The following is a 26,055-nucleotide window of genomic DNA, read 5'->3' as shown; positions in this document are numbered from 1 at the left end:
GGATGACAATTTTTTCCTTTCATATTTCTATAAAGTGTTCCAAGGGGCCTTGAATCATATTTTGAGCATAGTAAAAAAAAAAAACATTGCTGATATGTTGAAGAGGCTCCTTTGAACATATGAGCCAAATATCATCGCAATACGGGCAGCAGAGAACTTTCAATGTCGTGTCAAAATCTGTGAAAAATCGCTTGCTCTCGCCTCCACTGTGTCATCGTGCAGCATTATCTCAAGCAGCTTGGCCCACCAACAGCTGTTTTTCTGATCGCGTGAACATTCTCAGTACTAATACTATAATTGCTAATTATATATATTTATGTCTGCACTGTTCACCTTTGCACTGGCAGTCTATACACGAGTTCCATAGCTGTGCCTCCTGCACGTGGACTCCGCGATAGCAAGAGCGTGCTTTGTAGTGCTGTCTACCGTGGCCGCCTCGGAGTGCCGCAACGAGCCCTCTCGCCACCGAGACACTAAGTTTTTGGGCAAGGGACAAGTGGAAACGAGAGGAGAGAGAAAGCCCCTTATCAGTGCAACAACAACTAACTCCACTTGTACTTGAAGGATGCAGAAAGAAATTGCGACGTGAGGAAGTGTAATTTAGTAGCGAGATCATTCTATGATTAGTTGGAAAAGTCTTTCAGGGCCCCTTTAATCCTCTGAGGTATAGGAAGGACTCGGGTACAACCATTATGGGGTGCCTTGTTCTTTTGGAGCTAAGGAGTGTTTCCAAGACGTCGAGAACTTACGGGTACACTTGTGGAAGAACCTGTTTACGTCATTTTGTCATTTTCTAATCGTTTCAAAGGAAGACACCTTGAAACACCCATTTATCACTTTTGCTTTGTACTTTATTTTTTCCTCTCTTGAAGCGTAAGGTTTCACTGTGCTATGGTATTTACCTTAGTGAACATGGATTCGTAGAAAAATATGGTTTTAAATTATGGTCCTCTGCATCAATACCAGGTAGTATCTTGTTTGTAGCGATGATTTTTCCACACAATCAATTTCTATATATCTAAATGAATTAAGGTGCTCTTAAGCTGAAGAACCAAGATCCATTGATTAAACCGTCGTGGTATCTAGTCCTCTTTTTTTTTATGCTGTGGATTGTGTGAGGACATTGAGCAAGGACATTTTGCTGGCATGTGGACCTTTATTGAGTCGTATTGTGCCAAGTTTCATAAGCTAGCTGTCTTGGAAATAACGCCTGTAGGAGCACAACTGCTGCTTTCTCATTGAGGTGTTTACGGTGTTAGATATAATAGATTTAGTTTATGAGTGTACCTTTGGCAATTTTTCTTCATGTGTGTGACTGGTACAGTCGAATTCAAAAGTATAGAGACCACGGGAACGGCGACAAAACTGCATCGCTGCACCTTTTGACGGCTGCATGCCTAAGTTCAGGAGCGCGTACTGCGCACGCGTCTCTTTTTACGTGCCATCCTTCTCGTTTGCTCGCTTCAACCGCGCTCGCACCGGAACGCATGAGAGAGCGCGAGGTGCCGCTTCTGCAGTCGCCGTGGAAACGCCCGAGCGATGGTATCGTGGTGGAACTACTTAATTTGTACTGGCAGGGCTCGGAGCGTGCCGTTCTCCACGCCTTGCTTCTAGACGCTCTGTGGTACAAAAAACATGCGTCAATTTGCTGAAATCGAATTATCTGATAAGCTCAACCAGGTGCGATGTCTTTTGCGCTCTACTTCGGGGGAAGTTACGCATGATGCCATCATTTGTGGTACTCAGTCCAAATATGATGCACCAGGACACATGCATGAAATCACCGATTATCGAGCAGCTGGAGATAAGAGCCAGGGAAGCGAACGGAAAATAAGCAGAGTTTCGTTTTTCTCGGAAGCAGGGAAAAAAACATGACAAAGATGCAATGTGGATGACTGCATTCAATACTTGATCAGATTCCCAACGGCGGCAATCACTTGCGCCATATGGAGTGGCATCGATTCACTATTTACAAAATGCTATTTAATTTTACAAAACAAGGTAAGCGAAAAACACGGTGATGCTTTGAAAAGGTCCCTTAATGGGGACGTTTACGATTCTAAGTTATTTTATGCCACTCCGTGCGGCACAAGTGATTCCCTCCGATGGAGATCTGACCATATATTGAAAACGGTGAACCGCCTTGCATCTCTATCATGTTTTTTTTTTCTCTCTTTCTGAGAACAAATAAACTATGTTTATTCTCCGTTTGCTTCCCTGGCTCTTATCTCCAGCTGCTCGATAATCGGTGGTTTTATGTACGTGTCCGGGCACATCATATTTGGACTGAGTACCGCAAATAATGGCATCAAGCGTCAGTTCCCCGAAATAGAGCGCAAAAGACATCGCCGCTGGCTGAGCTTATCAGTTAATTCGATTTCAGAAAAAGTGACACATGCAAAGCATGTTTTCTGCACCGCAGAGCGTCTAGAAGCAAGGCGTAGATAGTGGCGCGCTTTGAGCCCTGCCAGTACAAATGAAGTAGCTTCGCCGCGATGTCACCACATCACTCGGGCACTTGCACTCTTCCACGGGGACTGCAGAAGTGACACCTTGTGCGCTCTCCCGCGTTCCGCTGCGCGTGCAGTTGACGTGAGCGAATGAGCAGGCTGGCAGGTCAAAAAGTACACGCGTGCGTAGTACACGTTTTCGAACTTAGGCGCGTAGCCGTCTGAAGGCGCAGCGGTGCACATTCGACTTTACATTCGGCGCCGCTCGCGTGGTCTCTAAACTTTTGCACTCAACTGTACCTTCAGTTTATGTTCTGTGGGCATGAAAAGATGTGATCTGTTCTATTCACCACATATTTTCATTGCCTTTTGTATGTAGTAGTCTTTGTTGGAATCTTTATTTCTTTGAGCCTTGTCACTGTCTTCATGTACAGAAGCCTTCTTTTACAGCAGCTGAATGACCTGCTTTCACTGTCTTTACTTGAGGACTGTATCAATCACTGTGCTGGATGAGTGCATTGCTAATGTTGTTTATATGTTTTCTTTTTGTTTGCAATTATAAGGATAACCTCTGTTGGAATCATTTCTTAATAAACATAATCTTTCTATTTCTAACTTTTATAGTCTCCTTAGCATTTTATTTTTTTCGATGCACCTATAAAGCATCAGTGATGGCACTTGCAAGTTTTATTTCGTATTGCCGTTTAATGACATATTCATCAGCAATAATGCAATATGCGAGCCAGTTCTGAAGATCTCTTTCTCTCTCTGTGTGTGTTCATCTAAGACATTGGCAATTCTGGTGCCACTGCTGTTCCATCTTTCTCTGATGGAGTTCTTATGAATGCTTGAATACCTTGAAATGCATTTAGTCTGAAAAGCACATTTTCAAGCCCTTAGATGTTTTGCAATTTTTACAGATTATTAAATTATTTTAATTTTATGTAAACAGATGCCGAATGAATATTCAAACTTTGAGAGACTAACCAAAACATATGTCGGGACTATGAAAAAGTATTGGTACCCGTATTCCGCAAATGGCTTTAAAAGCTTAGTTGGATTACAATGCGTATCTAACGTAGTAAACGACACAGCAGAATGTATTTTGGCCAATGCCAAGATGAAATTATTTCCAGTGCCTCATTCTTTCAGTGCCTCATTGAACACTTCATGGAAAAAGTGTTCAATAGTAAACTTCCAATTACTGTTAAGGACCTAAAGTATGTTGTTGGCAAACTTGAATGTTTTGCCTTCTATGTGCAATAAAACACAATTACCATGTTTAAAATAACAATTTGTCTAGTCACTGAATGGTCCTTGAAAGTCATTTGAAATGGGTACAATTTAATGGTGTAGGGGGAGTTCGTGACAGTGCGTACCTTTGTTGGGTCTGGTCGGACACCGGAAGCATCAACAAGGTAGCCCAGCACAGTAATTTGACGGAGAGCGAAGTGGCACTTTGATGAATTTAGCTGAAGGCCAGCTCGTCGGAAAATTGCTAGAATGGTAGAAAGCCGCTCAAGGTGTGTTGCGAAAGTGGGGGAGAAAATTATCACGTCGTCAAGGTAACATAAACATGTCGACCATTTAAATCCTTGAAGCAGTGTGTCCATCATTCTCTCAGAGGTGGCTGGTGCGTTGCAGAGATCGAAAGGCATGACCTTGGATTGGTAAAGGCCGTCAGGGGTCACGAAGGCGGTCTTCTCGCGATCCAGGTCATCTACAGCAATTTGCCAGTAGCCAGATCGAAGGTCCAGAGATGAAAAGAAGGTGGCACCATAGAGGCAGTTGGCATCGTCAATACACGGAAGAAGGTACATGTCCTTGGTGATGTTGTTGAGGTGCCGATAATCAATGCAGAAACGCCAGGAGCCATCTTCTTTACTAATACGATGTGGGAGGCCCAAGGACTAGATGATGGTTTGATGATGTCCTTTGCAAGCATTTTGGCCACTTCTTTTTGAATCACTTCGTGCTCTGATGCGGACACATGGTAAGGTCGACGGTGAATGGGCAAAGAGTCACTAGTGTTGATTCGGTGAGTGACAATCTTAGTCTGGCCCAGGGGTCGATCACGGATGTCAAAAATGTCGCTGTATGAGACCAAAACCCGGCAGAATGCGTTGGCCTGGTCAGGCGAAAGGTCTGATCCAATCATGTTTCGAAGAAAAAAATTGTGTCGTCAGAACTTGGTGACCGGGAAACTTCAGCTTCTTCAGGAGCAGTTATGGCGACAACCTTGACGTCATGGTCTGTTATAGCGGTGAGTTGGGCAAGCGACATCTTGTGGGGCAACACTTGGGTGGGTCAGACCAAAATTTAGTAGTGGGAGGAACACACAGTTATCAGCTAATGTGGTGATAGTATGTGGCACAGTTACATTGCGCGTCAGGCGTACGTCAGTAATCGGAGTGACAATACAGTCGCCGTCAACCCCATCCTGGCTAGAAAACATGCCAGGATCACGAGCAGGAGGCAGAACGATGTAGGTGGAAGCCACGGGAGGCGCAGGACGTGAAGATGATGTGCCTGCACTGACTGACATGGTCGGAAGCGTGATGAGGCTGGTCGAATTGCAGAGCTCCGTTATGGCTACAGGGAACAACCAGCACCTCCACCACAAAGATGTTACGTAAAATGACACAAGGCGGTACTATTTACACTGAGAGACACTGTAGCCAAGATGGTAGACAGCACCAGACAGAACCGTCTTTGTCGTCTGCTCCAGGCAGAATGTCTCGGGTTGTGGTAACTTCGTAGCAATAGGTCTCCTCCAAACCAACATGACCCCTGGTGTAATGTTTATATAAAGTTTAATTTTGGCTGGCGCATGCAAATGTGTCAACTGTTCAAAAAAATTGTTGTTCAAGCAGCTGGAGTAATCTGTCTGTCCTGTATTTCTGTTGCCAGAAAGGCCTCCCGAATTGCACTTGTGCCAGTGTCTGATAGCAAACTTCCTGAGCAGCAATATTGATACATAGCATTTGTTTTATGTTCTAAACTCTATAGCACCAGCTGTACATTACTCACAGTTCTCGCACCACCGCAGCAATAAATTTGTTAATATCAAATTGAGTTTGTGAACACTTGAACGCCATGCTCAGTGACCGATTTCGTTATTGGAAATAGAACAAAAGAGCTCATGCTGTCATGAATTTAAGCGCTCTGGAGACAAGACACAAAGAGTGCATCATAGTAATGCATAACAGGAAATATGCAAGGCCAAGCAACACATGAATACTGTACATATAAACAAGAGCACTATATAGTTGAACCCAGATATATGAAAATCATGATCGCAAAATAGTTTGATATATGGATAATTCAAATTATCTAGTATCTGAAGCTTAATTTCAACCTACATATGTCTCGGACATTTTTCCTAGGTTGTGAAAAGCGAGAATTTGCAGTTTTGCTTCCAAGACCGTGTCACATGCACAAAAGTTTACCCACTTTTTCGCACCGATGTTCTCCCGCTGGAGAGTGGTCTACCACTGGCAATACTAGCCTTAAAGGCCCACATCGCGGTGCATCTCTTGCACATTGTTGTCGAGGTAAGGTTGAACTGGACGCAATACAGAAGCAAACCAGCCTGTATAAATATGCACTGTGCCGCCATCAGCGCACTAGCTTGTACTGCGAGTCACGTGTGAACGTGCCATGTCAAGTGTAATACCAGTTTAACATGGCCACTTTCGATCGCGACTGAACCTGATTGATATTGAATTTCTTGGTGACGAATAGCTCTCTCCTGCAGATTGCGCGCTCAAAGGAGCCCATCATGACCAAGAAATTCGATCTCGACGCGATCAAGAGTGCGCCTTGTGACACCCGTAATAACCATTTAAATGACTGATCATCTTATGTCGGGACTTAATAATCCAAATGCAGACTGTTATTGAGTTTCGGTATCGAAACTGACTTCCTGGTGAAAGCAGTCGATCATCCTTGCTTCTCGTCCATTCCAAGACCGCCAGTCTTTCTTTGTGGGACGCTTCGCATTCCGACACCCTGCAGTCCCTTCATTCTCGGCCCTTCCCTACTGGCCACAGCTTTGATGGGCGACTGCAGACTACACAGATGCTGTTAGATTTAAAAGTGGCTTTCTGCTTCCAGAATATCTTAGTCTATTTCCATTCACATGTAACTTTAGCAAGAATGAATAAAGTTGTGCAGAAACTATCGACAAAGATTGTCAATGCAAGCATGATAGCCCAAACGAGAGCAAGCGAGAGAGGGAACCAGCGTTTTTCTTGCTAAATTAGACCATCAACCACGAAAATGGCCAAGAGTGCCAAAGAAAGTTATTCACTTTAAAATGTGTTCATCATGAACCGGATCACACGGCATACACAAGTCTTGCGCACTGCTGGCACGATGGTCTTTTTGCCAAGTGCAGATATGGCTGCCAGTGGTTTTGTTAAGTCCAAACTGTCATGTACAAGTTCCATCCTTGTGGGGTTGGGGTCTGATTCGTTTGGGCCACCTGCGGAAACCTAAAATGCCGTTAACGGAAAGCCCTGGTATTCGAAACTCGTCTCCAATTCGGCATTCCATCTTCGGAGCTACTCAACGGAAGGTCGAGTCATCTACTCTTTCTTGTGGAACTAGCATCAGACCAGGAGGTTGTTTACATTCTTGAAACAAAGTGGTGATTTGCTCTCGCCTTTAGTGAACGGCCACAGTTTGCACCATTGAGTCATCTATGTCTGCAGCGAGCAAATTGAGACACACTTATTTTTTCCTACATTACATGTATTCAGATTCAATGTCTTGAGTGACAGCATTTGCCACAATGGTGGCATTTCAACTTTGTCTGCAATAAATATTTACGATGGCACAAGAAGTGATCTTAAACTTCTTAGGAGAAGCACGCTTGCCGGGGCATGGCGTAGTGTTCAATATATTGAATGAGGCGGTTATCTGGAGTTCTATATACGTTTAGTACAGCGTTATAATTTTGCATGGGCTCTGCAAGGGGATGTTACAACTGTTCGATATAGACAATAATTCGATATGCCTGGGTTCGCTATATCTGGCTTCGACTGTGTATACACGCAAGATATCTATTCTGTCTATACCTAACTACAATGTCTTGGTTCCTAATTAGCAGAGTACTAAAATAGTCCTGACATTCACACCTTGTAGCAGTTTCCTGCTCAGTGTGGCTCGAGAAGACTCGGCTGCTGTAACTCCATCGTGATGTAGATGTCACCTTCCGTCGATATAGCTTGACATTGCTGGTTTCCGGCTTGGGAACTCGTGACCCATATGGCATATGACATGGTCACTAGTGTGCCAGGCCACATCACCAACATGGCAGTTGCCTTTGTGGCACTCAACGGAGTCTGGTGACGGCTGCTTAGGACTAGAATGGGACTGTGGAGCAGTGCACGGTACAGTGTAGCCGGGGCTCAGGAGCAGGCTCTGTTAGCCGTCTCCTGGTTGGCTCCTCTCTGGTCGAGGTCTCCTATGCTGTTTGTCCACGTCCCCAGGGCACACCTGGAGACACCTGCACGTTATGTACCCCTAGCAAAATTATAATAGAAGTTTGTATTAGTCTAATACAGTTTTGTATTGGACCAATGGAAATTTCTATTAGTCGTATTGATTTACCTATAAAACTAATAGGATAGACTTATTAGTCTTGTACTATCTTAAGCAGTCTACTAGTTTCTCTATTACAATGATAGGTCTTATTGGCTTTATACAGATAGTTGCTGGTTTGTTATACAACACGTAATGCTGGATTGTGCAGCTATTGTTCGCTGGAGAAAGTTGATGAAAAATTTGACTAGTACGCTGCTACCTTATATGGAGAGGTGCTTCTATTTAATTGCTGAATCATTAAGAATTTTGCTGTACAATTGTGCACCACACTGCGTTCGCACGTGTGCATTAGTTTCAGCGCACTAAGCTAGAAAAACTGCATAGCCATCTCTCAGCGACATACACGACAGCAACGCGCGCTTACATGGTCTTGCCAATTTCGCTTTACTGACAATCATCTGACGACATTGCGTAACTAGGTGTCATGGCTGTCACCCGTTCGTCCTCGGAGCGAAGTCGATTGACAGGGCATACAAGCCGGTTGGTCGTACCGTACTCAAGCGAACACAGTGAAAGAGTCAGAGAGTCAGTTGAGCACTGGGAGTTCATCGTCGCAGATTCACCGTCGGGGCCAGCAGAAGGAAAAGGACCACGCTGAGCTCCACCGGAAAGTCTGATGGGCGCCGCCACAGAAGGCTACATCGAGCCATTCGATTTATCTCGGCTGGAGTAAACGAAAAAAAAAACTCTGTTCAGGCCTTTGTTCAGACTTGTAGCGATGAGTCGTAGGGGAAACAGCTAGTGTTTACACTGCAGCGAATATACGTCCCCACGAAAAAAAGAACAAAAACAAAAAAACGAACAACCAGCCGTAATCTGCAAGGCAGAATAACGGTGCCCTGTGAGCTGACGAACGATGATGCAATAGCAGTAAATAGCAGCAACCATATTTGTTTGCCTCTTAAGTTTTGTTAGTCCCGTATTTTCTGTTGAAGTGCGCATGAAGTAAATGTTAAACTTCTAACCTAGATTGTGAATTTTACCTAACGCATATAAAAGGCCGTAATATTTATTGACATCAAATAGCAGAAGAGGTATTCTGTAAGAATCCACCTAGTGGACATGTCCGTTTTGTCTGCTGTTGAAGTTCTGATTGGCTGGGCTAGGCTGCTGATTGGCTGGGCTAGGCTGCGCTTCAGCAGGAGCCAGGCACCACAGCCAATCAGCACTTCGGTAGCAGACAAAATGGACATATCCACTAGGTGGAATCTTACAGAATAATTCCCCTGTATCGCAGAGAAGGGAACACGGCGGGCGGGAAGTGTTATGTTCGCATATGCTACAGCCGCTTGCATGCCGTGGCAGTAGTTTATAATGTTAGCAACTTTGCTTGGTTTTGACTATGACGTCACAAAAGTGAATAAAGAGCGGCCGCAGCCTTCTTCAGTGAAGTGGAACTGCGTGTCAGTGTGTCTTCGCTTCCGTGATACAACACTGGCGACGAGGATGGGATCGGCGCCTAGATAACAGAATGTTATTATCAGTTGAGCACTGGGAGTTCATCGTCGCAGATTCACCGTCGGGGCCAACAGAAGGAAAAGGACCACGCTGAGCTCCACCGGAAAGTCTGATGGGCGCTGCCACGGAAGGCTACATCGAGCCATTCGATTTATCTCGGCCGGAGGACTGGGAGGTTTACGCTCAACGATTCGAGTTTTTTTTTTTTTTTGGAAGCCCACGACATAACGCCAACAAGCAGAGGTCCACCTTCCTGATGCAATACGGTCCCGCAACGCTCCCGTTAGCCAAGGCCCTTGTGGCGCAGGCACAGTTGAAGGACTCCACACTCTCAATGATATTGTCTGCCCTGCAAGAGCATCTTGCCCCGAAACAACCCGAACTAGCAAGGTGTTACGATTTTCATCACCCCAACCAGGTGCCGGGGGAGTCGGCTGCGCATTACCTTGCGGCCCTCCAGAGCACGGCGCCGCACTGCAGTTTCACGGTCCACGACACTGCATTGCGGCACTGCACTGCACTGCACCGTTTCGTGTTCGGCATATTTAACGAAAAGGTGAAGACGTGACTGTTAGGGAAAAAATTGGCTGTGGCTTAACTCAGTTATGCCTGGGTGTGCGTAGCGCAGTGGCGCACCGACGGGGGGGGGGTGTCGGGGTTTGTAACCCCCCCTTATTTTTAACCCCTTTTCTTTCCTTGCGCATTTAAGTACTGCAACTAAGATGTCGGACGCGCAATCGTGTGCACACTCGCAAAAAGCACATTTTTTGACAATTTCCCGTGAAGAAACTGAAATTATTGCTGTTGAGATGGTATTGGCAAACTGTCAAACCCCCCCCCCCCTGGCAGAGATCCTGGGTGCGCTACTGGCGTAGCGAGAGGTACTGTTAATCTTATTGTTTAGCTTGGTTCTCTCAACAGTTACCTTTATATCATTCAGCTTCGTACGTCTGAGTGTTTCAGTGTGGTTGTTACCTCTCGTTAAGTTATGGTTACATTAAAGACTAGACATTTTTAAAGTGTAATGCATTTATTTTGAAAGTCTTCATCTTTTTGTTCTCAATTGCCACAAAGACCACTCACGATGGTTGGTGAGGCGGGAGGATAAGGGGTTGTCGTCCAGTGACTTGAACACGTTTCGGGTGCTATCCTCATCTGAATCCACTCAGCCTGGCCGCTTTGTACTTAATTACGATGCTTTTTGAGGCGTGCGGCTTCGTTCTTCCTCCGTCTCCTCGGCTCACTGCCTCCTCTTGGTTTCGTTCCGACGATGAAGCCTGGCTTCTTTCAGTCTCTCCGACTCACCTTCCATATCTGCCGATGAATCCCACCGAGCCACCCTATCTGTATATACGATGCAACGCCGGCTCCTCCTCTGACGTCATGCCAGATGGCGCGGCGAGCGGCGCTGCCAGCTGCGGTAGTTGCTAGGCAACGGCTGTGGGGATGCGCGACTCTCACGCGTCCCCTGATGTTGTTTTCCCGGCATAGCTCGCGTCTCCCGTAATCCGACTTCTCCGCGTGGCTAAGCGCTGGCGGTGGTCGTAGTGGTTGCGGCGCATTGCGAGAGATGGCGTGAGTGTCGCGATGCTAACGCCACCCAACGGCAGGGTGACTTGGGAGAAAAAGGTCGAAGGGGCCGGCTTTCTCTTTGGCTTGGGAATTTGGGATCGGCGACCAACACGCACGAACGCTTCGCGCGTGCGCCGGCTCGCTTCGCGGGACCGTCTCGCGAGGCTAAGAGCAGGACACCAGTATGGACGAACACAGATCGTTCGAACGCGCCACCGTTCGCGTGACCGTACACGTGAACGACTAGGCGATGGTGTCACAGCATGGGGCGAACATATTCGCTCGCTGTCGGGTCGCGCTGAGTCGGACTTCCTTGATTTGTCGCGCGCCCATGTGAATGTTCTATTGGTTGTAATTCGGCTAGTGTGGATTGGTGTATGAAAGGCGCAATAAATGCCCTTGTGATTGTTTACACTACTGTGTTGTTCCTTTGTCCCAAGAGCACGTGTGAGACCCCACACGGCTCAGCTCGCGGTGCGGCCACCGGCCACAGCGAAACGGCGAGAATACGGCCGCCTCTTCTATATATACGATGCAACGCCGGCTCCTCCTCTGTTTTGGTGCAGCGCGGTTTCACCGGCTCCTCTGACATCATGCCAGATGGAGCGGCGCTGCCAGCTGCGGCGGTTGCTAGGCAACGGCTCAGCTCGCGGTGCGGCCACCGGCCACAGCGAAACGGCGAGAATACGGCCAGTGTAGCTCTCGCTATAAAAGAAGGTGACCCTCGCCTGCTCCATGGATGAGGCCGTCGCGGCAGAGGTTGTGGACCGGGAGCCTGACCTTCTGCCTCGCTGTAGCACTGCCGCAACGCGAATGGAGCCAATGCACCAAGGAACGACGGGGGACAATCCCGAAGAGCAGGACGTCGCGGAGGAGGGCGTTCAACGTTTACGAACTATTGCCGGTGCGCGGAAGGACCAAGACAGACTGTCGGGTGGATGCTGCGCTAGTTGCGACGGGCCGCATCAGCGCCGTCTCTTGCAACCTCAGGGACGCACAGACATTGCCAGGGTATCGTGTTCTCGAGGGCGGTCCGACCCACGAGCAAACTGGGAAAACGGTAGCATTAAAGATCAATTCAAGGGCTCCTCTCGCGAAACTATCGCGTACTGTCGGTGTGAAACAGCTGTTGGCACCCAAGCAAGTCCTTACACATTTGGCGAAAGGAGAGCTGTGATCCTAGCGTGCTATGCATCTTCGTACGGTATTGGACCCATGCTCAGCCACCCGGCCATTGCCAGACGGCACCGAAGCTCAGATCGCCTTTTATTCGCGAACCTTGTCCGCTGCCGAGAAAAACTACGCGCAGATCGACAAGGATGCACTCGCTATTTTGGCAGATGTGAAAAAGATCCACGATTACGTGTGCGGCCGCCCGTTTCAGATTCACACGGATCATAAGTCACTGCTCAGGTTTTTCGTTCTCGACCGCCAGACGCCACAAATGTTGTTGCCACGTGTGGTGCGTTGGTCCATTTTCTTAAATGGCTACGGGGGGGGGGGGGGGGGGGGGTATTCTGTAAGTGTCCACCTAGTGGACTGTCCACTTCAGCTGTCGCGATTGGCTCCAGCAGCGCGAGCGCGAAGGAGACTGGCTGGCTACTTCTCGCTCGTGGTGCCGGAGCCAACAGAAACAGCCGAAGTGGACAGTCCACTAGGTGGACTCTTACAGAATACCCCTCCTGTACTCTCTATTATACTCCACCGACGTGGACTGCAGTTGGTGCACGAGAATGGCCTCAGCAGGCTGCCTCTGCCGCAACCGCACCAGGATGAGCCCGAGCCGGCAGAGTCGTTATGTTGTTGAATATGATTCCGGAGCACCGACTCCATGCTGCGGACATAGCCGCCTGTGCTGCGAAAGATCGCATCCTTTTCCGTGAGCTGAACTGGGCGTGTAAGTGCTGGCCAAGGGACCATGTGAGTGCCGAATTCGCGTCATTCATTTCACGGCAATATGAACTGTCCATTCACAAGGGTTGTTTGCTGTGGGTTGATAGGGTGGTGGTGCCCTAAAGGTTACGTTTCCATGTGCTGGAAACCCTTAATGTAGCGCCGCACGGAGCGCTCGAGGGCCGTTTACTTAGATTTAGGTGCACGTTAAAGACCCCAGGTGGTCGAAATCTCCGGTATACATTTCCGCCGCTTCCCTTCAGGTGCCGGTTAGGCCGCGCTCGCGCAGGATCTTAGGCTACGTTCACACTTGGTCTCGAAGCTGTAGGAAGCGGCAAAATCTTGCAAAAATCCGCCCGCCTAGGTGGCAAAACAGGCAGAAAAACAGGCTGCGAGCCAAATCGGTCTCGGGCCGATTTTTTCGCCATGGCGAAGCGGAAACGCGGCGGAAAGTCGTTCTGCTTCACTGGAAGCTACACTAGCATGTAAACAACCGGTCGTAAAACTGAACATGGCACCAAATGGCTGTAATGCTGATCGACGCGATCAAGAACCAGCCCTTGCTCTACGACAAGAGTGGCACTAAAACGTACTGTCAGCAATACTCGCGATAGTATTCAACGTCGCGCGACCGGAGGTGCGGCAACGAAGCCTTGGCGTGACCCAACTTCTCGCGCTTTTGCAAAGCCAGGCGAACCCACCACCGCCGTTTCCGAGGTGTCCGCGTCATCCGTTTATTCATTGTTCATTCCTAGAAAACAAGTAGGTAGAAGTATAAAAGCCATTTCTTCTTCCACTTCCACGGCAGACAATAGTTAGGCAGATTCCTCGTTGGCGCCCCATAATTCTCCTCGCACGTGTACGGTATGTTGCGAAGAAGTTGCGGGGTGCTTTTCTCGTCGCGACGATAGATTGGGAGCGTAAGTCTCACGTAGGACGCGCAGGCTTTGGCGAGCCCCATCACAAGGGCCAGTCCGGGTTTTAGCTGTGGTGTTCCCGTTGCCCATTTGGTGTCCTGGAGGCGCCGACAATACGAAATGATGAAATTACAACTTGTAAATAAAAGCTATTAAAGAAATATTAAAGAAATAAAAGCTATTAAAGAAAAGCGGGGTGCTTGTTCCTAGACAAGTAAGTCGCAATATTGTGACGTACAGACCAATGAAGACGTTTTGAGATGACCTGAAGAAGACGACGCTCTGGACTTCGCGAGCTAACTATGATCTTGTCAGCCGCTGCCATTCTTGTAAATACAGTATAAATATGTTGCTTATTTCTTATGCTTATGTGGAATTTCTTTTCCCCGTAACAATATTTTCGGAATGCTTTTCTTCCGCACAGCGTGGTCGAGTATACCAAAAATGAGCTCTTCGATGACACGAAGGTCTGGTGAACAGCAACAATTCCTCCAAGTTTTATGCACGCGCTCGTTCCATCTTTATCTGCGTGTGGAATTTGTTAGCGTTTATACCCCCTCAGCAGTTATGGTTAACACGATCCCCAATGAGGTAGAGGCGCGCCACGAGTGCAACAATGCCTCCGAGTTTTATGAACGCGCTCGTCCATCTTTATCTGTGTGTGAAATTTGTTAGCACTTATCCCCCTTCAGCAGTTATGGTTAACACGATCCCCAATGAGGTAGAGGCGCGCCATGAGTGAGACTACAATGTTTTTTTGCGTGGGAGAGGGGATCGCCCCCATGACAACCCCCCCCCCCCCCCCTTTACACCGCCACTAGCCCTCGCCTTGCACAGTCAAGGTTACCATTTCATTCATTTCGCTCTTTCGGAGCCCATCTCCACAAACTTTCTGTTCCGTGGGAAAGGGGGGAAGGGGGTGGGTTTGTCAGAAAATTTCGGGTGGTGGTTCGACCCTCCAAACCCCCGGCCTTTCTGGCCATGCCAATGTATCCCGTGCATACTGTAGACGCTCGATGCGTCATTGTCCGCAATACCCCAGCACTGGCTTCAAAACAGAGCTTTCCCTAGACTTATCGTATTTTCTTTGCGAAATTCCTGCTTCAAAGTTCTGTATGTTCCCAGTGCTCATTTTGTCTGCATCACTATTTTCCATAGGCCCCTCCACGATCTACAGCGACTTGCGGACGGCTTTCCGAGCTTTCGCCAAAGGCACCGTTTCGGAGCAGGTCCTGCGCATTCTGCGGGACAAGGACATCAAGTCGCACACGATAATCTGGTTCCCCGCACACGGGGCAGATCGAGGGCGCGCCGCCCAACCTCAACAAGTCAGCCCACAGAGCTGCGCGAGGAGTCGTTGACCGCGTAGCTACCGGGTGGCGCGGCGCTGAGGTTATGGACAATCGGGATCCTCCCTCCTCATATAACGAACTTACCAAACATTTTTACATGGGACAGAGACGATATCCTCCGCCACATAGGAAACTAGGCAGACCACATTCGTTAACACTCAGATATTGCCGCTTGTGAGCCCCGTCAGCGTCGGAAGAAGCCCTCCACACTTCCAGCTGGATGACTGCAGCCAATCGACCCTGAACCCTTTTTCCGTGTTGGTCTAGACCTAGCTTCTTGGACCATTTCCTTTCTCGGGCTCCGGAAATAAATGGTTCGCCGTCGCTACTGATTACGCTACGCGCAGCAGCGCACCCAGACTCTCTGCCAGGGGGGGAAGCACTTTACATAATGTGCAATTTCCTTGTTTTAGCCAGAGTAATCCAACAGCAAATAAAATGCCTAATAATTATAAGAATGACACCAAGGATGATGACGATGTTTATTTCTTCAGCATTTTACTCTAAGAGTGAATGAGTAAATACAAGACAGTGATAGGTGTTTGTTGTTAATCAGGAAAATTCGACCTCAAGCCACCCCTATGACAATGTGAACAGAGCGCTGAAGGTACACGTTGGACTGGTGGGGCTGGACACGTGGCGGGGGGCATAAAACACCCCAACACCCCCCTCCCTCGGTCGGTGCGCCACTGGCTACGCGGTACGCAATCACCAAAGCCCTCCCGACAAGTTGTGCTACTGACGTCGCCGACTTTCTTCTCTACGACATCATTTAATTAGTGCACGGTGCTCCGCGCCAATTACTGACCGTGACCGTAGCTTTCTCTCGGCAGTCGTCGAGGACATTATCCGCTCCTGCTCGACGAAGCACAAATTAAGTTCAGCACGTCTTACCACCCACAGACCAACGGCCTCACGGAGCGAAACGCACCATCACCGACATGCTTTCGAAGTACGTTGCGGCCGAGGACCACGAGTGGGATCTTCATTTACCATATGTGCCGGTCGGGTATAATTCATCGCGTCACGACACCGCCGGAAATTCACCATTCTAACTCCTATATGGCCGAGAACCCGCGTTGCCCTTGAACACTTTGCTGCCGTCGCTCTCACGTTCAGCCACTGAATATGCCCGCGACGCGATCGCACACGTCGACCACGCGCGCCAGCTCGCCCGCACCCGTCTCGAAGCCTCGCAGGAGCATCACAGACGCCTCTATGATTGCCACCATCGCGACGTGCACTTTTCTCTGGTGCTTCTCTGGTCACCCATCCGCCGTGCACGTGGGCCTTTCCGATTGCTGCTGTCGCGCTACACTGTCCCATACCCAATGACATGGCTCAAGGAAATAAAAAAAAAAAAATGTCGCAGTTTCGCCGGAAAGGCGAAGCATCGATTGCCATAGCAAATTAGTAGAGAGCTATTCGGGGTAGGCATAGTAGTTTTATCGGCTGCATAAACTTGGACATATTGGCTTACTAACTGAATTAACAATCGTGGTGTCAGCGCGCACAAGCAAACATGAATAGATCACACTGAATGACCGCAGCCAACGACTGTCAAAACGCTGGCAGCAAGCGCAGGTTCGCGCGGTCTATCGCTTCAACGGAAACTGAGCGGCGAATGCACAGCGCATAGAAAGGTCAGAGCCGTGTGGAGATAGGAGACGGTGCGGACGACCGGGGATGCCGGCAAAGGAGAAGTTGTTGGCAGAGGAGAAGCTGCCCCCCCCCCCCCCCCCCCCCCCGCTTCCCTCTTTGTTGCTTTCGCGTGGGAGATTGAGTGGCAAGATACGCCTCCGGTGCCGGAGCACAGCGCCGCCCCGCCTCCCATAGCCCCACGGTCTTTTGCGCGGAGGTCACGTTTGCTTTCCGCCGAGCGCTCGCTCTCCGTGATAGCGTGCGCGGGAAGGGGGGTTCGCCCTCCGTGATAGCGCGCGTCCCCCGCGCGCTTTCGCTCGCGCATACGGCGCGCGGCGACGATTTTATCGCCCTTGGAATCTATACAGAACCTCACGGCGACGGCAGAAATCCGGTTGAAGTGTCCATATAAGTGCTATCGCAATAAAAGATTCCAAACAAAGACTTATATATACAAAAGGCAACAAAAATGAGATATGAATAGAACAGATCACATCTTTTCATGCCCACAGAACATAAACTGGAAGTACCAGTCACACACATGAAAGAAAATTCCCAAAGATACACTCATACACAAAAGCTATTATACATCCTGCAAAGCCTATATAGCGGGACTGCGAATATAGCATTCCTTACATATGCAGACAGAGAAAGTATATATGGAACAAAAGTGTAGCCAATAATGAACCTCTCACACCAGCTGCAAGGCTCAATACTAAATGCACAGCCTTTTTCAAAAGAAATGCGGTCACTACGTTACTGATGGGATCTGAATATGAAAGGTCTTATTCGCCTCCTGCTGCAATGGTCAAAATGTCAGAAAGTACCATACTCTATGTCAGTAGTCCCTTGCAGCATTGTGAAAACTACATGAATTCTTGACCAATCCTCTTGAGATCTGCTCACCCGCGCCGTGTCGTCTGCTCAGCGTCGGCTTGGCATCCTGTCGGTACATTTTCCATGGTCGGTGGATTGACGCAAAAAAAAATGTTTTGATACCATAACCCTAAGCTTCATTTACATAACTGCGTCAGCGGACTTCGCTTCACCAGTACACTTTCCCTGAAGTTACCCTGCACCCTCCTTAGCAAGATGTGACGGTGAACATCCTCAGAAATGTTGATCTGCTGCACAGTCTGCTCGGCGTCTACTTGGCATTTGCTCGCTACCATCATCACATACCGTACTAGAGCGGGGTAGCACGTGGAATCTTGTTTATACGATTCTGCGTAATACGCTTTTCGGGATAATGTTTTTTTCTACTTTCCCGGCCAACAGTGGGCATGGAAACAGTGCGCTTCGCCCAGCTTCGAATCACCATCTTTTCGCCATGCAGATATTGCTAACGCTCCTGATCGCCTGTTCATCGGCTGCGCACGGTTATGCATCACGTGTTCCCATGACGTTGCCGCCAATGCAAATCCAGGATTGCGGACATGATCAAGAACTTTTCTACAGCGTGGCTGCGACTACAAGGCTCGTCTTCGGGCTTCCATCCGCATCGACTTCGCCAACAGTGCCTGACGTCCATTTAAGCAAGTGGCGCGTTGACCTGCCTTTCAGTGGGCATGGAAACAGTGCGCTTCGCACAGCTTCGAATCACCGTCTTTTCGCCATGCAGATATTGCTAACGCTCCTGATCGCCTGTTCATCGGCTGCGCACGGTTATGCATCACGTGTTCCCATGACGTTGCCGCCAATGCAAATCCCGGATTGCGGACATGATCAAGAACTTTTCTACAGCGTGGCTGCGACTACAAGGCTCGTCTTCGGGCTTCCATCCGCATCGACTTCGCCAACAGTGCCTGACGTCCATTTAAGCAAGTGGCGCGTTGACCTGCCTTTCAGTGGGCATGGAAACAGTGCGCTTCGCACAGCTTCGAATCACCGTCTTTTCGCCATGCAGATATTGCTAACGCTCCTGATCGCCTGTTCATCGGCTGCGCACGGTTATGCATCACGTGTTCCCATGACGTTGCCGCCAATGCAAATCCAGGATTGCGGACATGATCAAGAACTTTTCTACAGCGTGGCTGCGACTACAAGGCTCGTCTTTGGGCTTCCATCCGCATCGACTTCGCCAACAGTGCCTGACGTCCATTTAAGCAAGTGGCGCGTTGACCTGCCTTTCAGTGGGCATGGAAACAGTGCGCTTCGCACAGCTTCTAATCACCGTCTTTTCGCCATGCAGGTGTGTATTAAGTCTACTCTTTACGCTAAAAGGTCTGCCGACCCACACTTAATGCTGTTTCCATGCCCACAAGTGTTGTGCGAAATAGCATGTGACTGTTGTTCTATACTTCTATTGCTTTTACAATGTGGTGGTTGAAACTAACCCCGGACCTAGCACGCGTTCAGAGACCTTCAACTGAAATAAAATCGTTACCGGAAAATCCCGCGGAACAGATGAAAGTACTGTTTCAATTACTAAAAGATGTACATGCTCGTTCCCTCCAAAGTTCGAAAGCACAAACTGAACTGGCTGCTGACGTTAAGGCTATTAGAAATGGGCAAAAGAACATAGAAACAAAAATCACCGGAATACAAAAACTTGAAGATATTGGTTCGAACTTGAAGAGAAATCGCAGAATTTCGATCAACTTGGAAAAGAATTAAAGAAATGCACAACGTATTTGGCACTTTAACAGACCGCAGTAATTCCTTTCAAACACGCCTTGATGAATTTGAAGATAGATCGAGGCGCGACAACCTAATCTTCCATGGTCTTACTGACGTTAAAGAATCCTAGAGCGATACAGAAAATAAATTGTCAACCGCGATAAAAGGAGTCTTTGAATCCTTCAGCAACGACTTGATTGATCGCGCGCACTGTCTTGGTCCGTTTTCAACTACCAAATGCCGTCCCATTATAGCCAAATTTACGAGCTTCAAGGCCAAACAAAAAATTATTTCACTTCGCAACCAGCTGAAACAACATAACATTTCAGTGAGCGAGGACTTTTCCCCCAGCACCCGTATCTCTAGAAAAAAGCTAATCAATTTTGCTAAGAGTCAACCGGATTCCCCTCAGTTCAGATTGCGCCATGATAGATTGTTCATGCACAACAAAGGCTTCAGCTACAGCCTTGACTTGGACCGCATTCAAGAGATGGATACGCGTGGCTTTGGGGCCAGTCACCGAGACACTACTGTGCCGCGTGTTTCACCTTAGGAAAGGCAGAGGGGCAGTGGCATATCATCGCAGTCGAAATCATCCGAAGTATCGGTACTTTTCACTAACGCCAGAAGTGTTCTTAATAAACGTAACACTCTTTCTTCCATGATAGATACATGCGGTGCGAAAATAATCGCCTTAACTGAAACCTGGTTGCCCGCGCATGTGCTTGACTCGGAGATATTTCATGATGCGCACCAGTTTACAATTTATCGCTGTGACCGCACCGAGCGTAGAGGAGGAGGCGTGCTGCTTGCCGTTTCAAAAGACATACCTTCATCACCTATCCAAATTAACAGCGCTCTAGAAATAACATGGGTTATATTAACTCTACGTAACTCTAAACTGATTCTTGGCACTTATCGGCCCCCTTCTTCACCCCCCACATTTATTAACGAACTGCATGACACTATCAAGATAGTATCTTCTCGTTTTCCTTCCCAACCTTTGTTTTTGGTAGGGGATTTTAACTATCCAAACATAATGTGGAACACCCTACCATTACGTCTTTCGCCATTCTCGCAACAAGCTGATGACTTTCTTAATTTATGCTCCGTTTTTTCTCTCGCACAGTTAGTCACTCAGGCCACCAGGGTTTCAAATAATGTAGCTAACACCCTCGACGTGGTGCTTACAACACATGCTGATCTCGCTTCTCATATCACATACTTACCAGGAATTAGTGACCACCTCTCGCTCAACTTTATAATTAACGCTCCTACCCCTAATAAGTCCAAACACCGGAAAACTATACGTGATTATCGGAAAGCTAACTCCGTAGCAATAAATAATGAACTGTCTCATTTCTATGACTATTTCGTTAAACATTTAGACGATCGCTCAGTCCAATCTAACTGGGATTTGTTTGCAAGTACAGAAATACATCCCTAACCGCACAATCATTTCAAATGCGCAAGCGCCATGGCATTCCAGTAATCTAAAGCGCTTCTATCACTTAGCGAAATCATCCCCCTCTGATGCGCGCTGGGCAGCTTATAAATCTGCCTCAGATATCTATATAGCAGCTCTAAAAACTGCTAAAGACAACTACTTGTCTAGTACACTACCCGAAATACTAAAAACAAATCTTAAAAAGTTCTGGCAAATAATAAACCCAACAACTAATAATGCTATTCCATTAGAAGATTCATCTGGAAATGCTGTTTCTGAGAACAGATGTGCGACCATACTAAACGATTCATTTACAAGTCAATTTTCGAAAACTGGCACTGTTGAACCTCCTAACGCATACCAGTACAAATACTTACCAATGCATCCTGTAATTGTTGAAGTACCTGGAATTAACAAGCTAATAGATAGCTTACCGTATCATTCATCACCTGGTTTCGATTGCATTAACACTAAATTCCTTAAAAGCACTAGCCTCTTTAGCTCCATGATACTGGCAAAAATTTTCCAACAATCCCTGAACTCATGTGAGCTTCCACAGGAATGGAAAATTGGGAAGGTGGTTCCAATCTTTAAATCCGGCCCCAGAAACTCACCTCTTAATTATCAACCCATATCCCTTACAAGCAGTTGTTGTAAACTGTTAGAGCATGTAGTTTTCACCAATCTGGCAAACTTCTCAGTCTAACTCATACTTCACTACAGCACAGCATGGCTTTAGAAAATCATATTTCTGCGAAACTCAACTAGTATCCTTCACCCGTTCAGCTGCATCGTATCCTGGATCTCTCATCCTGCGCTGACTGTGTCTTCTTGGATTTTAGTAAAGCATTTGATAAAGTACGCCATAATCTACTACTTTTTAAACTGAGCTTACTAAATATCGACCCTAACCTTCTAAAATGGATGGAGCGTTTCCTTACAAACCGTTTCCAATTCGTCACTGCTAACGGTCATAACTCTCCACTTGCTGAAGTACAATCAGGTGTACCACAAGGGTCTGTGCTGGGACCACTATTATTTCTTATCTATAATAATGACCTAACTGTTACAATATCCTCTAACATACATCTGTTCGCAGATGATTGTGTTATCTTCCGGGAAATTAACAGCTCTGATAATACTTCAACACTCCAATCTGATCTGGCTAATGTAGTTGACTGGTGCGGGAAGTGGTTGATGGAATTAAATATTAAGAAATGTAAAATAATGCGCGTATCCAGATCTAATTCTACTCCTAGCACCTATCATCTTAACAACGTTACCTTAGATTTCGTCATGTCATATAAATGTCTCGGTGTACACATTACGAATAACTTAAATTGGACCATTCATATAGAGTACGTCATTAATAATGCTAATCGCATGCTCGGGTACTTACGGCGCAACTTTTCTAAAACACCGCCTACTTTAAAACTACAGCTTTACAAGACTCTAATACGCTCGAAACTTGAATATGCATCTGCAATATGGGATCCCGGTCAAGTTAATCTCATTACCTCACTTGAACTAGTACAACATAACTCTACCCGTTTCATTCTTTCCAACTATAACCGTACCGCGAATATAACCTCAATGAAAACTAACCCAGCACTTATTCCGTTAGCTAACCGCCGCAAAGTCGCCCGACTTTCGCTATTTCATAAAATTTTCCATCACACCACGCTTCACGACGACTTGATAATGCGGCCTCAATACATTTCAAACCGCGTTGATCATCGCAGTAAGGTGGGAATTGATTCATGTCACACGAAGTCTTTCTTTCAGTCTTTCATCCCCCGTACATCGCAGGAATGGAACCACCTTCCCTCAAGTATCGTAGCCATCACCGATAACAAACTTTTTCGCGAAACATTAGCTAACATTGTATAATCAGGAGAATTATTGTATTACCAGAACTCACTGCACTGGTTCATTTGATTTGTCATTCTTTACTAGTCTGTAACCACTCTCCTCTTTAATGCCATATGGCCCTGAGGGTATTTTTAAATAAATAAAATAAATAAACACCCCATAGGAACAATGTATTTTCATATGGGTGATACGATCGCGTTATCACCTGAAATTAGATAATACGACTGCAAACTAGTATTTCTGAAACTCGTAGTTTCCTATTTAAGTGTACTAGATTAAATTACATTCCAACGATCCACGAAAAACATGTTAAGGGCCGGCCACACTAACGGGAAAATGCGTGACACAGAAGCTGCCGAGAAACAGGCATTTCATGCCGCGGGAGGGATGGGTCCAGGAAAGATTTAAATTGCCATGCGCCGCTGTGGCAAACAAGCCTCGAGTGGAGACCAATGAGAGCTCCCCTTCAGAAACGACTGATGCTGCTCCACATGACGCGCGTGCTATGCGCAGCAGTATCACTTGATGCCACAGGAAGCTTTCCTAGCGAGTTTTCAACAAGCTCGTTTTCTTACATTTTAGGCCTCGCTTTGCTTAATACGATTTTTGGATACGTTTTATTTTCCGGTTCCCGCGAATCTGGTATTAACGATATTCCACTGTAAATTAATGATGTAGTGAACAATTAAGTCTTTATAACATTCAACACCGAGAACGCATCACCAGTGCTATTGGTGTGGCGCCATCTGCTAACTAGAAATCAAACCATTTTTACGGCTCGGCGCCGCATCTGTAGTCCTAGCAACGTGAAACCAAACAGCCAATCTCAATAATTACGACAAAACATATCTGATGCGTTGACCTTGGCTTGAGATTAGAATTAGAAATGACGGATTTTGCCCCTTGTTTCTTGCTGATGGGGCAGAGAGCCAGGAAAAAACGCGAATTCGGATCGAAGCGGGTGGTCGGCGCTGTATGCGTGCTGCCATGTTTCTATAAGTGATCACGGTTAGGGTGTCTATTACGGTTACCGGTGGTAACTGCCACAGTAATTCTCGGTATAAGACATGCATGTGCAAAGGCCATACATGTTGCTTATCGCTGTGCTGTATCATCCATTGAACAAAAACTAAACTTTCTATTGCTTGTGAGATGGAGTATAACAATTAACAGTCCTCCGGCACCACAAACTCCTCAATGACAAAGCAGCATTTCTGCTCCTACAGGCCTCATTTATTTTACCAGAGACTGTATACATAAGACAGCTTATGAAACTTTGCACAATATGACTCAATAAAGGTACACATGCCAGCAAAATGTCCTGGCACAATGTCCTCATGCAATCCACTGCATAAAGATAAGAGGACTAGATGCCATGACAGTTTTGAATCAATGGATCGTTGGTTCTTCAGCTTGAGAGCACCTTAATTCATTTAGATATATACAAACTGATTGTGTGGAAAAATGATCACTACGAACAAGATACTACCTGGTATTGGTGCAGAGGACCATAATTTGAAATCATGTTTTTTATGAACCCATCTTCACTAAGGTGAAAACCAAGGCACAGTGAACCCTTACGTGTTTCAAGAGAGAAAAAAAGAAAAAAGTACATAGTCAAGCCAAAGTGATAAATGAGTGTTTCAAGGTGTCTTCTTTGAAAACAATTAGAAAATGACAAAATGACGCAAACAGTTTCTTCCATGAGTGCACTCATAAGTTCTTGACGACTTGGAAATGCAGCTGAAACCCTCAATAACGAAATCGGCAAGGATACCAAAAAATCTCACTCTCGCGATAGCAAAATTCTCGTTCTAGCGAAAATTTTCAGTATCTTTGCCGATTAACACAGTACAAATAAAGAAATAGCCTGCAAAACGAAAACTTAATGCCAAAATTCAGAATAGCAATCGTTATTCACTTTCCTTTTCATGTTAACAATGCCTCAGTACAACGAACTAATATTCTGAAATCTAGGGGATTCTTAGATTTCCGTGTATCATTCACAGCAGCCGAAACAGTTGGCTAGCAGACGACAAGGCGTAGAGATCGGACGCTGTGGTGCATGGGTTCTGAAAACGTGAGACGGTGTTAGAGGAAAAAAAAAAAATGCGGGTGAAAACTTTTTTTTTTTTTTTCGGCTATCACACAAGCAACAAAGCATCAGGTTTTGCGAGCACATGCTCCGCCCAGAAAAGTGTCACCTCGCAACGGAGGTGCGTCTCTTCCTTCTTTCCACGCACACCTTCTTTCCGCGCACGCTAGAGTGGACAGCACTACACAGCACACCGTTGCTATCTCGGAGTCCACGTGCAGCAGTCACAGCTATGGAACTGTTTATAGACCGGCAGTGCAAACGTGAAAATCGCACACATATATACATATTATATACATATATTTCCTTTATTCAATTCGAAATTAGCAATTACAGTATTAGTACTGAGAATGTTGATGCACTCACAAAAGCAGCCGATGGCTGTTGGTGGCCCAGCTGCTTGAGATAACGCTGCATGACGACATAGTGGAGGCAAGAGCAAGCAATTTTTCCCAGATTTTCACACGACAATCAAAATTAGCTGCTGCCCATACTGAAATGACATTTGGCCCACATGTTCACACGAGCCTCTTCTACAGATCAGCAATGTTTTCTTTACTATGTTCAAAAAGTGTTACAGGGCCCCTTCAACACCTAATAAAAATAAGAAACGAAAAAGCTGTCATCCACCGGACTCTAGCACAAAGCTCGAAAGGAAATCTATACGGGTTTATCAGAAAGAAAGCTTTGCAGCTGAAGAAAAATTAAACTTGGTCCGGGATAAAAACTACGTGCAGCCAGCTTTTCCAATGCACATAAGTACGCACCTGTTAAAACGCCTCCCACTAGGCCCCATCGGAAATTTTGCTTAGACATTGGAACTTGTCAAGATCTGTTTGGGGAGCATTTCACCACAATAATCTTTAAAGCTGGTTCGTAATTAGAGGAGATGGAAGGAACTGAAATGTGAGGTTACTATGTTGCTAGAAGGCAAGCTTCACTGCTAACATAAGCATTCCCCTTTACCTCCCTTACTAGTGTCTGCAAGTCCCATTTCTTTCTGGCCTTCTCCGATACCCGATACAATGAACCAAATCACATGTATAAATCACGAGCCCCCAGGATCCTTATTTTGCCGTGTTTGCCATGTCTTTAAAGAAAGGATCCACTGCTGTGAGAAATGGCACAG

The 26,055-nt window shown here is 46.7% G+C and overlaps 1 protein-coding gene across 1 annotated transcript in view; it reads left to right on the top strand.

Moving 5' to 3' along the window:
- Positions 1-26,055, top strand: part of LOC125945755 (zinc finger protein 436-like) — a 98,919-nt gene that overhangs the window by 12,074 nt on the left and 60,790 nt on the right. The gene's annotated exons all lie outside the window — the stretch shown is intronic.

This window comes from Dermacentor silvarum, chromosome 5, assembly GCF_013339745.2.
Source record: "Dermacentor silvarum isolate Dsil-2018 chromosome 5, BIME_Dsil_1.4, whole genome shotgun sequence".
NCBI classification, from domain to species: Eukaryota; Metazoa; Arthropoda; class Arachnida; order Ixodida; family Ixodidae; genus Dermacentor; species Dermacentor silvarum.
The sequence above is the reverse complement of the archived record's forward strand: the minus strand, read 5'-3'. Positions and strand labels throughout refer to the sequence as shown.